This window comes from Sphaerodactylus townsendi, linkage group LG01, assembly GCF_021028975.2.
Source record: "Sphaerodactylus townsendi isolate TG3544 linkage group LG01, MPM_Stown_v2.3, whole genome shotgun sequence".
Classification (NCBI taxonomy): domain Eukaryota; kingdom Metazoa; phylum Chordata; class Lepidosauria; order Squamata; family Sphaerodactylidae; genus Sphaerodactylus; species Sphaerodactylus townsendi.
In genome coordinates, this window is record NC_059425.1 from 159,238,471 (window position 1) to 159,252,018 (window position 13,548).

General features: G+C 42.8%; 1 pseudogene; it reads left to right on the forward strand.

The window, feature by feature from the left end:
* Positions 1–4,717: 4,717 nt before the first annotated feature.
* Positions 4,718–13,548, forward strand: part of LOC125437906 — a 130,053-nt pseudogene continuing 121,222 nt past the window's right edge.

A 13,548-nucleotide genomic window follows, 5' to 3' on the forward strand; every position in this document is an offset into this window, starting at 1 on the left:
TGCCCAGCTGGACTTCTGATTAGCCGTGCAGATTTTTTAAATTGCTTCAGCAGCAGCTGCTTCTACAACCCAAGGAACTTACTTGTACATCTAGAAGTAAGTTGTGTGTTCATTAAAAAGGTTAACTATTAAGCAGAGCTTTTGCCTAAGTTACTATTAGATTTACTTCTAAAATATGAGCCAACAGAATGAAAAAGGACCAATGAGTAAAATAGGATTCAAGGTCGGGCAAAAGGTGAAATACCTGGGAGTGGTTTTGTCAGATAAGAATAGTAAGTTACTTCAAAATAATTATGTCAAAACATGAAATGATATTTAAAAGGATCTTTCAGGGTGGAGTAAATTCAGCTATTCTTTCAGCAATTAAAATTAACGTTTTACCAAGATTTTTTAAAAATTGAAATGATTCCAGTACTCTTACATGATACTTTGTTTAAACAGAGGCAAAAGAACGTACTAAACTTTGTATGGCAGGGGAAGTGGCCTCATGTCAAATTCAAGATGCTACAAGATGCAGAGGAAAGGGAGGGATTAGGCTTACCTGATCTGAAATTATGTTTTGCATCCTGTTGTTTACTTTTGTTGAAAGAATTGAATACTTTAAGAAATAGAAGACTGCTGAATCTTGAAGGACAAGACCCCTCTGCCCATCCACCCTCACCCCCCCCCCCAGATTTGCCTGTGGCAACAGTGGTCCATCAACTGCCCCCTTTCCTCCTTTATCCCTCCCTCCTTCCCTTTTTCCTTCCTTCCTCCCCACTACCTTCCATCTCCTGTTTCCCTTCCCATTTCCTCCTTCCTTCCTTTCCTCTTTTTCCCATTCCTTTTCCCCCTATTCTATTTATTATATTGCTTATTGATCCTCCTGCTAAAGTCCCATTCAGGTTTAAGATTACAACTGCTGATTAGAATGAGGGACATGTACAGACTGCACTATTTTTCTTTGTTTAATTTTAAAATGAATACAAAACTTAAAATCTAAGTTTTAAATTATTTATAATGTCTATATGTTGTTTTATCAGACATTGGAAACTGTCCTGAGCCTGACAGGAGAGGGGTAGTATACAAATCTAATAAATAAACAGGTGAAAGAGCAAGTAGTATTAATTTGTACTGTTCACACTAAATAGTTTGAGCTTTTTTCTTTGCTTTTTGTAAGCATTTTAGTACTAATATTTGAATACTTCATTAAAAAAAGTAAAAAGAGTTACTATTAAAGTTACTGTATAGCCTCACTTCCTGACATTTTGTGGTCAGCTCCACTGTCAGCCGCCATTTTGTGCTGGGTCCTCCACCCATTACTGTTAAAAAAGAGTTCCTATTAAAGTTACTATATAGCCTTTGTAAGCATTTTAAGAACTAATAACATTTGAATACTTCATTAAAAAGAGTTACTATTAAAGTTACTATATAGCTTCACTCCCTGACATTTTGTGATCGGCTGCAGTGTCAGCCGCCATTTTGTGCTGGGTCCACCACCCTGTGTCAGAATTCCAATTTCAATTCCAACAGAATTGAACAGAATTCCAACAGAATCTGAAAGGTTGGGGACCCCTGAAATAATCCATTATCTAATGCTGCCTCCAAGTAAAACACTTCTAGAGTTTAGTTAAGACACAGATATATGTTGTACCTATACAAGATGAAGGCAAAAACCATTAAATTAATCTTGATAATATTATAGCCATTAGGTTGTCTGCCCGCTTCCTAGCATTGTGCTAATACAAGCACTCTCCTTTTTCAGAGATTCGAAGAAGATAGAATGAATGAGTACAACAAAGTGGATTGTAGCAGTACGTTATGTCCCCAACTGACATGTGTTCATTTGATCTACACATGTATAGATGTATTGTATGGAAAAACAGACGTGTGGTCATGTATGCTTAATCTCAGAATCATAGAGTTGGAAGAGACTCCTTCTGCTCCCTTCTATTGCCTCCAGAGATTATGGCATGTGCTGCTGCCACTCAGAACATAAGCTTCCATGAGTGCATGGACTGGGAGTCAACCAAATGCAGCGATCCTACCTGCTCAGCCCCTCATGAATTTCTTCTACTTCTTTCAAGCATCTGAAGGCAGCAACCAACTCTGATCTCTTCCTTGCAAACCAAAATTTAATCAGTAGACAATTTAATCAATAGACAAATGATAAAATAGCTCTGAGCACAGGCATAACGAGAGGTGATTTTATTCTGAGCATTGAAGATAATCTTACAAAATCTCTGTCGAACGTTTGCTAGCATGATGAACATTTGCTGTATGCAAACTGGCCATGAATGTGCCATGTAACCGTGGGTGAAAAAGAAATGGGGAAGGAAACTCTGTGAATATCAATGAACTGTTCTGCCCTCTCATACATATTGAACTAGTACTGTTCTGCCCTCTCATACATATTGAACTCTAAAATGAACCACATTGGAAAGAAGCTCAGCTGTGAATATACCTCACCTTCTAGGCCAGCAGAGGACAAGCATGTGGAACCGTACGGCTTACTGAGAAGGGCTGTGTTCTATGGCTAATGTGGGATTTCTGTCTTCACATATTTTGATTCACAGTTTGAATGGTGGCAACAATATCAGGGCCTGTCACACAATTGCTCTCAGAGAATTAAAGCAATTTTGCCTAACACATCGTCAATGGCTGTCAGCCATCTCTCAGCCCAGTCCCCAGAAACAATGAGACACTGTCTTGGCCATTCCATAGTCCCTGCCAAATGCTCGGTTCTAAGAGCTCACTGCAATCTTTCTGGCTTAACATTCATAATGTTCTTAAAGCCTGTTCTTGTGCCCAGTAATCTTCTCAATTTTCACTCTATGTAAATTCTATGCCAGTGCTGACCATGCCCAGACGAACACCCCCCCGGAACAAGGTTTTCTACTTCAGAATGCTCAGCCAGTGCAAACAAATTCATCAATTTATTGAGTAACCTATTCCAAATATCCTTTAACCACTTCTATTACTTTCAAGGCCCGTAAGAATGCTTTGTTTACTGCATCCCACCTGCACAAACACATATTTCCAAATACTACTACTTAGATTTGTAAGTTTGTTTGCAAAATAGCAGTGAGTGAAAGGAAAAGGACATCATCCTATGCGTTTCATGACTTATGTTGAAAGGAAAAGGACATCATTCTATGTCTGTTGGCCATGCTGGCAGGGGCTGATGGGAATTGTAGTCCATAACATCTGGAGTGCCAAAGGTTCGCCACCACTGTCCTATGTGATTATGCATAGGACCAGCTGCTATCAGGATCAACCAGAGAAGCAACAAAAAGGATGCCTGGGTGGTTAAGGAAACCAAGCCAAGGAAGCCATAAGAGGCAAAAAGACTTCTTTTAAAAAGTGAAAGATCTCCCCAAGGTTAGTTGGGTGAGAATAAATGTTTTTACTGATGATCTTTAATTCTGTACGCTGTCCTTTGACCTTTGCAGAAGGCGGGGTATAAATTCCAGAAATTCCTCACATGACCAGAAGACTTGAACAGTTACCTCTACCACCCACACAGACAAACTTCCCTCCCTCCCCAGTGGCCCTTTCACTGCACAGGTGGTCACATAGGGCAGGCCAGGGAACCCCACAATGGTTATTATGAATGTTTTTCCATGGAGTTCATCCAGAGTTCAGGATAATACCCAAGAGTCAAAGTTCCAGCTGTTGACTGGAGTAAGTCCCTTCAGTTGTTGTACCCCTCCTCCTCCTTCTTCTCCCTCTCTCTCGTCCTCTTCCTCCTCTTCCTCTTCTGGTGTTTGTTCTTCCGTGGTCCCTCCGTCACTCGAAGGGGAGTATTTTTGTTGTTGTTATTGTGGGTGTTGCTGTCCTCATGGCACCAGTGGGTTCATGGCCAAGTACCACGCCCACCACTGTGTCCATTGTTGGGCTGGTTGCTGATGTTGGATGTAATATGGGTTGTTCTTTGCTTGTCTGTTGTCTGTGTGGTCTGCTGCTGCTGCTTGTCTGCTGCCTACTGCTTGCCTGCTGTCTGCTTGTCCGTCGTCTCTGCTTGCCTGTCGTCACTGCTTGCATCTTGGCTGTCGCTGTTGTTGTTTTTCCCCATTGGATGAGGACTTCTATGCACCGCTTGATGGTGCGTATTGTGCTTTACATGTTTACTTTTCTGCTGTTTCATTTGTTTTTTCTTCGTTGTCATTGTTTTGTTGCCTCTGGAGTTCTGGAAATACACCGGAAGCTTTTTTTTGGCATCGGCCTTTTCTGCACAAGACAAATAAAATGCCTCAAGACGTAAAAGAAGTGTTTTGGGGAAGAACTCTGAGCAGGTTTTTCCCCAAAAAAATGTCCTTAGGGCATTTTATTTCAACTCAACCCAGGTTTTTCAGAAAATGTTAAATTAGCAATCTTTTCCCTAAAGTCGCTTTGAAAACATCTCCTGCTTGCTGTGCAGACAACAGGAGACATTTTATTTTTCCCATCTTCCCCCACATCTCCCAGCTCTTACTTTCAGTTTCCTCTGAGCAGCTCGACCCTGCCATTTTCCACCATCTTCAGGATGCTCCATACTGCAGCCATTTGAACTTAACTTTAATAAAACTGCAGCCATTTGCAGAATGTTCCCACGGAGTTTCCTCTGGAGTTCATCCGCGCGTCATTTCAGTGTACAAAGTTCATTAATAAAGTTAGTTTTTCCTGGCAATCCCGTGCACGTGTCATTTTCCCCTTTTTTGTGTTAAATTAGATATCTTTGAAGCTATAACATCACGATATGAGAATTGTAGCTGATTCTGCAAATGGCGGCAGAACGGATCCTCCTAAAGTGGGCAGAAAATGGTAAGTGGAAGCTATTCAGTGGAAACTAAAAGTAAGAGCTAGGGGAGAGGAGCAAAAAACCCTGCTTTTCCTACCAATGCTTTTTTTGGTCCAGCATGCAGACAAAAAAAAGCCAAAATGGTTCTTTTAAAAAAACATCTGCAGGACTTTTTATTTGTGCTGTGCGGAAAGGGCCATATACTGAAATTCTGAGCAGAGTGGCACCTTCTTAGGTCCACTGAAGTAAATGAGCAGAGGTTGTAACCAGTGGTGGGATTCAGCAGGTTCACGCCACTTCGGCAGAACCGGTTGTTAAAATGGTGCTTGTAAACAACCAGTTGTTAAATTACTTGAATCCCACCACTGGTTGTAACTCTGTTCAGGCTTGTGCTGAAAGTGCCGTCATGCCATGGTGTCAGGTCCCTCCACCCAGAAGCTGGATCAGTTGTTCCTATCCTGCTCCCATCTATTTTCAGAAAGAGCAGAATCTCTAACATAGGCCGTTTCCGCACGGGCCAAATATGGCGCCCTGGGGACGGCAAAAACGCCTTCCCCAGGGAGCCGTTCGCACAGGCGGCGCTGCTGAAATGCAGCAGCGCCGACCTGGCTCCCCTCCACCTCCCCCAGAGCGGCGTCAGGCCGCCTCCAAAAACCTCCCTCCTGGAGGGAGGTTTTTGGAAAACAGCGTGTTCCCGCCGGTGTGGTGCAAACGGCACCGCCAGGAACACGCTGTTTTCCCCACCCCACCCCCCACTCACCTCGTCGTCCTGCGTCGTTCTACTGGACTGCTGAGACCCTCCCTCGCTGTCCTCCGACCCCTGGAGGTCGGAGGGCAGCGTGGGCGGGTCTTAGGTGTACAGCAGGGTGACGCAGGATGACGAGGTGAGTGGGGGGGGGACGGGGAAGAGGCGGCTCCATGCAGAGCCGCCTCTCCCGCGCCGGCCTCTGCAGGGGCCGCTCACACGCTCCCGTGCAAACGCCCCCCCTCCACTGGCAGAATTCCTGCCGGTGCAGGGGCGCCCTTTCCGCAGTGCGGAAAGGGCCATAGTGTATGTATGCCCCAGATCATGCACAGTTCAGTATCACTGTTCTCTGTCATTCATGGCAAGAGACAAACGGTGGGGCTGAGGCTTAGTGACAGAACATAGCCTTTGCATGCAGGTCCTGTATTCCCGCCCCAGCATCTCCAGTTAAAAGAATGTAGTGTGAAAGACATCGACCTGAGCCTCTGGAAAACCACTGTCAGAGAACACAATACTGGCCTTGATAGTCTGACACAGTATAAGGAAGCTTCATATGCTCACATGTTATGAAAAGAGGCATGATTGGCTCATTCTTCATCTGTAGTTCCCATCCAAGCACAGGATTTACTGAGTGGCTGGAATTCTCAATGGAAACACCTAGTTATTCTTTGCAGAGAAATTCTGGGGTGAAAGAATAACGGAACAAGAAGGGCAGAAAGAATGAACATTGAATTGTAACTTGCAAAACTTTTTGAAAAAAGAGTCTAGATTAATTTATGTTATTGAAGTGCCTTGAGATACTTGCTTTGTGTAACAATGCAGACAGTAAATTGTAGCCTGACAATACTGCCATAAAAACAACAAGAAGGATGTCTTTGTCTTATCATTGTTTACAAGATTTAATGCTTGGTTTGAGCTTGACATTCAGGGCCATGTGTTTTCATCCATGTTTCCCCAAAATGGTTGGCTGAAAACAGCACATACATTATGTTCTGCGTATTAACAGGCAAATCAAGGAAAAGCTGAAAAAGATGGAATAGTCATGTGTGATTTAAAATAATTAGTACAATTTTCCAAAAAGCAGCATCCACTTGGTTGCTTGGTGAATGATTCTTATTTGCCATAGACCAGTGATGGCGAACCTTTTCAAGACTGAGTGCCCAAATTGCAACCCAAAACCTACTTATTTATCGCAAAGTGCCAACATGGCAATTTAACCTGAACACTGAGGGTTTCATTTAGAAAAAAAAGTTGGCTCCGAGGATCGCGCGTTACTCGGGAGTAAGCTTGTTGGTAGTCAGTGGCTTTGCTTTGAAGCAACCGTGCAACTCTTCGAACGGGTGAATCATGACCCTAGGAGGGTTTACTCAGAAGCAAACCCCATTGCCAGCAACTAAGCTTACTCTCAGGTAAAGGATCATGCTTTAGGTCTTCCCATGAAAATCAGTGGGGTTTAACAGTGCTTCCCCTCCCCCCACATGACGCACTCTGTGTGCACGTGCCCACAGAGAGGGCTGTGAGTGCCACCTCTGGCACTCGTGCCATAGGTTCGCCACCACTGCCATAGACAATCAGGCATGTGCAAGTCTTATTTCAGTATTTGGAGCATGGGAAAAGCTAGTTGAAGATACAGAGCTCTGATAATCCAACCATTATTTCATTTTCCATATAATTCTACTATTGTGGAATACTTAGGTCCTTACTAAGCCACAAACCTAAGAAACAGTGTCATTTCTTTGGTCTGGCTTTTTATAATTCGTCTCAAGCTTTTAAACATCTGATGTTGCAGCAGGTGCCATATTTACCTGACAGGAACATGACTTTGAATGAAAGATAATTCCCCCAAATAAATGTTATGCACAAAAGATTTTTTTAAAATTACTGTGCATAACTGCTACCTCTCTCTAAATTTAAGATAGCTCCCTCTTCTTCTTGCTGGCATGTAATTTGAAAAAAAACTGGCATGTGATTAAAAAAAACTGAATAGGGGTATCTTGATCCTCAGGCTAGTTCCCACATGTGCATTCATTGCTCACCAACAAGAGCACCAAATGATGCTTTACATGTGTGAACAAGTCATTTGCACATTCATTAGAAAAGTTAAACTTCTTAACATGCACATTTCATGTGAAAAGGTAATGGGTTTAAAACTTCTTAACATGCACATTCCTGAGAGAGATCAAATGTTGTACATCTTTTTTGCAAACCAGTCCTATGACAGAGGTATTTTTTTATTAAAAAAAACTGTAACCCTCGGGCGTTTTCCCACTTACCAGTAGCTGTGCGCTACTGTAGGCAAGTAGCGCGGGGTCTCCCGGCACTCCCCACTATAGGGGTGGCGACAACGCAGCCGCCCCGACGCTGCCGCTGTCGTGCCCCCTCAGCACACATCATTCCTGGCACTCTTCCATACGGCGCCTTTTGATGACCCCGCGCAAAGCAGAAATGACGCACGCTGAGAGCAGCACACGGCATAGGGGGGTCGTGGCAAGTGGGGAAACGCCCCCCCCCCCCGAGCTCTAAATCAAGATTATTAGGAAACACTAAATGGTGTGCTAAAACAAGATGCTCCAAGTCAAGTGTGATGGATGATCTGACAATAAATTATCAATTAACTGATGATCGGATTAGATCACGATATCAAGTGGGTTTCTAAGCAGTGTTGTCACCTTTGCTTCTCTGGATGAACTGTGATCTTAGATCAGCAGGCAACACTAACTTGCATGGAATTCTACACTCTGTGGAGAGGAGACTTGGATATGAAATCACCTGTATCCTGGTCAAGCAGACTGGGCATGTTTAAAGGATAACAAGATTATACATAGAAAAATCAACTAAACTTAGAGATGCAAACCTCCAGGTGGGACCTGAAGATCCCCTGGAATTACAGCTCATCTCCAAATATGGGTGTTTTGGAGGATAGACGCTATAGACCCAGCTGAAATGCCTGTCCTCCCCAGGCTTCATCCCCAAGCCTCCAAGAGTTGCCCCACCTAGAGATGGCATTTCTACCCTCCCAACCCTCGGCTAGTGGCCAGGCTGGCAACCCTAACTGCACAATGTGTCCACATTTTATAAGAGAAGCATAAAATGGTTGATGCAGTCTTAAAAGTCAAGATGTTAAAAAATAATTTGAAGGCTATTATTATGACTAGACTGGAACAGAACGTGAGGCAAAATGTGATACTGATGTTGCAAAGAAAGTTATCAGGAACATGAGTACGGTCTTCCTCTATCTCAGAGTACAGTCTTCCTCTATCTCAGAGGTCACCACAAAGAAGAAAGAAAAAAAGGTTCCTTCCTTCCCGAGAAAAGGTAATGGGTTTCAATTGCAACAGCATTAATTTAAGTTGAACATTAGTTGAACAAAATTTCCTAATGATAAGAGAGATAGATGAACAAGTTACTAGGAAAGTTAAACAGGATCTTTCAGAAGAGTATTTTTAGAGATAAAGTTCAGATTATCATCTGCCAGAGATGCTTGTGGTACAAGGGTATCTTCTCTCGGGTTAAGGAGTTTGAACGAGCTTCTAAAAACATAGTCAGTCTGATTAAGCAGGGAATGCTTACCTTAGGACTCTTCTCTGCTCAGTGGGTTTGCAGAGGGCACTCCTTGCATTTCTCTGTTTACACGCGAGAAGGCAACCCAGTGCCTGCCCTGCAGAAGCCTCAACCTGTCTCTCCTTTTGATGCTTCTCTTAACTCCACCCATCAATACCTTAAAGGCACAGATCATCAGGCCTTAAAGGCACAGATTCTCTTCCTCTTTCTTCCTCTATACACGGATGCGTGTGCGCACACACACCTTCCTGGCAATTCACTCCCTCTCCCTCTCTCTGTCTCAGTGCTGCTGCAAGAGAGAGGCTTGATTTTAAAATAGAAGCTTGGTGGAAGAAAGTTGTTAAAATGCCTTCCTGATCATTGGGGAGGACAAAAGCAGAGAGGGGGAGGTTGGGTAGAGTCAGAAAGAAATGCTTGTGCTGTTCCTTTGCAACAGCCAATGTCATGCCCCCCAAAGGCTTTTGTTATTTCCCAGGGGCGTACCTAGGCGAACTTGAGCCCTGGGCAAAACCTGAGTTTGATACCCCCCCCCCCGCATGGGTGGCCACCCTCCCCCACCATGACCAAACAATGATTTTTTCCACCAGGTCGTTTCAAAGTCACCATCACATTATAGAACATCCCCCAACTCACAAATCTGAACATAGCAATGGGCCATGCCACACAGCCGAAATAATATTTGGAAAACATTTTCAAAATGTTTTCAAAATGTTTTATTACTGCTATGAAAACATTTTATGGTGTTGTATCCAGTCCCCCCAATTGGGGGAAACAGCATCACTTTCAATGTTATTTAAACTGGGGGGGGGGCAGATTCTCCCTTTAAGGTGGATTTAAATCTGGGCTCCCTAGTTTAAACAAGTGATGCTGGAATCCACCCCCAAACAGCATCATTTTAAATGGTGTTTAAACTGGGGACCTCAGATTCTCCCTTTAAATCCATGCCGAAGGGGGTAGATTTGATAACAACAACAACAACAACAACAACAACAACAACAATAACCTTTATTAGGCACTGAGAGAATAAAAGAAAGAAAGAAAACAAGCATTGGTGGGAAGGGAGTGAATTTAAAAAGAGAATCTGGGGAAATTTAGGGGGTGCCTGTTGTCAGGGGTGCAATTATTAAGATAGCAGCACCAAAATTTCAGAGTATCTTCATGAGACCCTACTGATGATACCACTCAGATTTGGTGAAGTCTGGTTCTGGGGGTCCAAAGTTATGGACCCTCAAAGGTGTAGTCCCTATCTCCTATTAGCTCCCATTGGAAACAATGGGGATGGGGGCAGTCGCTTTGGGAGTCCATAACTTTGGACTCCCTAAACCAAACCTCACCAAACCTGGGTGATATCATCAGGAGAGTCTCCCAAAAAATCCCTGAAATTTTGGTGCTGCTAGCCTAAAATCTGCGCCCCCTGCAGGCCAAAAACGGAAAAACACTGAAAATACAAAATCCCTCACAAACCTGCAATTTTGTCGCCCACCACAAGGTGGCGCCCAGGGCAGCTGCCCACTTTGCCCAATGGGAGGTACGCCTCTGTTATTTCCCCATTAAGCTTTAGTTTCCCCATAGTTAGCATGGTTTTAGTTCATTGAATGTTAAGTCTTCTATGGGAGGGTATTTTAGTTAGCCCCTGTCCCTTTAAGACATTTCCCAATAGGCAGTTTTCTTTCTTTACCCAGCAATCCCCTGTTCTAGTCAGTCAGTCACAGTGAGGTGCGAAGGGTGCAAAGGGTAGTTGGAGATCGGAATATTCGTGACGTCCATATTATTATATGGTGGTCCATAGAGCACAAATCAAGTTTAATAGCAGTTAGAACTAGACAAAGATGGAAAGAACTGAAACAGACAAAGATGGAAAGCACCTCAAATAGATTCACTTGGGGGGGGGGGGGGGCAGAACAGCCAACTTTCTGTTTTTACTATATTGATGTATTGATATAAGCATTTAGAGAAGTGGAAAGGAGTCGGCAACAGCTGTACATTGCCATGGAAGTAAGCAAAGACAATCTCTGCAGCTTAGTCTGCCTGCCAGTATATGCAAGCCACCTCTCTCCCCTTCCATAGGTGAGTTTCCTAACATGGGATTGAACAATGTACAGCTGTTGGGTCAAACCTCTACTTGTATTCTCCCTCATTTTCCCATGCCTCACTTCATATGCAAACCAGATGTTCTCTAGCTCAATAGGTAGCAAGAACAGCTCCGCAGAATAGTTCATTCAAACAGAACCTGGGCTTATATAGAATCAGAAATTCTTCCCAAACCTAGCAAGAAAGTTCAATTATTGACAGAAAGTAGACATACTATGTGCAGAGAAGTCAATCGGGAAGCAGAAAGACAGGCTAACTGTTCTGGATGCAGAACATAACTTTCAGATGCGCATCAACTACATCTCTCTGTCTTTGCAGTTCCACTTTTCTTCTAAAGTATCAGAATAAATTGTTAGATTAGAAAGTTTCCAAGGGCTCCTAAATTTTGGAAATAATTCTATTCAGACTCAGAGAGAGTATTCATATTTACAAATTGGCCATGACTTAGGGTGAATCTTGAATTGTAATATTCTGACCATTCATCACTACAATCCCTAAATTAACAACTAACTCAGCATGCAATCATAAAGCTAGAACTAGAATCTTTAGATTCACATACACCTGTGCAAAATATTTCCCACTTTCAGTGACAGATTCTACAAAAAGTGGTATCCATATCAGTTTGCAGCTCCGTACTGGGCTCAACTTATTCTTCCCCTCCTCTTAAGGGGAACAATAACCTTCTAACCTTCCTCTAACCTTCTAACCCTCTAACCTTCCTCCAGGAAGCCCAAGGTTGTGAATATAGTTCCATATTACACCATCAAACCACAGATCACCAAGGTAGATGGCCTAGACTTATACACGATTTCACATCCCCTTTATTCATGCAGTGGAAGCAAATGATTCATTCACATATCCCAAAGACAATTTAGTAGTTGTGATTTTTAATCCATATTCATAAGTTCACATAGAGAAGTGTTACATGGCTCTCACACAGACGCATTGTGAGGATGGAGGAAAAAAATCCTTTTTTAATTACACTTCAACTAAAATAAGTGGATAAACATGCCAAGAGGTAGTTAATCCACAGAGTGACACTGTCAACACACCATTGCAGAATAGTTTCTTTCAACAGATTTAATTTTAGTCGTGATCAAGGCAAGAAGCAGTATTTTGCTTCCCCTTAAGTGAATCATGACCTTGCTCATAGTTTAGAGACAATTACCCAAATCTAGTTCTAATTATATGTAAAAGCTAACATCCACACCAAAAGATATGACAAGCAGACAGTTCAGGGGGGATTGCAGTAAGCATCATAATTTGTAGAATGCACTACTGCAATGCCCATCTTGTACCCATCTTGTTATGAATAGGAATTTCTTTCGGGTTGAGGTAAATAATTGTCATTTTACCCTGTGTGTTTAAAGTGTAATTTGATAATATGCCAAATGTTCACAGGAACTGTTAGGTTACTGGGGGATGGAGGAGACAATTGCTGTAGTAGCTGTCTAGTCACAATCTAGATTGCTGCCAATATTTATGAGCCTAGAAATACTATAGCACACCCCCCCCCTTCATTCCCAGAAATAAAATATGTCAACGCTCAGGAATATCTTCATAATGACTCCCAGTTAAAGGTCCATTATGAAAAAATTCTCATGAAAGCAATGTAATCAATCACAAAAGACATTTCACATCAACCACAAGAGAGCACTAAGGCCCTTTCTGCACAGCAAATGTATAATGGATTGCCGTCAGGATAAAGTAAACCGTTTTCCTATTTTCGCGTTCGCATGCATGCATGCAGGCAGCAATTGGAGCCCGGGTTGCTGCCATGCCTTTGCATGGAGATGCAGCTCTTTTTTAAAATTTGCTTCCCACCCATGTGTAGCTTTGCAGGCATGCACAAATGAACCCCCACAGCCATGCTGATGCTCACGATATGACCATCTGCACCTGCGTAGCTATGCAGATGAAAGCTGCAATTTTTTTAAAAAAAGGAAAAGGAGGCCAATAAAGCGCCTCCTGCCCGGCTGCTAGCTTTCTTGCAGCTGCAACCTGGGATTTTTTTTAAAAAAACTTGCAAATAGCGCAGTTCTCAAAAAATCTGGTTTGTGGAGAATAGCATGGGATAGATTCGGTTAGGGGCAGGATCTGTGCAACGTTCCTCCCAAAACAGTGTTTTTTACCGTCCCACACCCATGTTTATTGGCCCATGCAGAGGGGACCTAAGAGAACCAAGGTCAAAAGAATTCATTGTACAGCATCAAAAAAGAGAACCTATGATAATCATCTTTACCAAGTAACACCGGATTATGAGTCATTTTGACAAGGCCTGTATGAGTAGCAATGAAGCTACTTGAATACCAGTTACAGTATAAACCAATCATTTGGAATATGGAAACTCTCTTTCTCACCAGGCTGCTGGGGGATTGGGGAATTGTTTTTT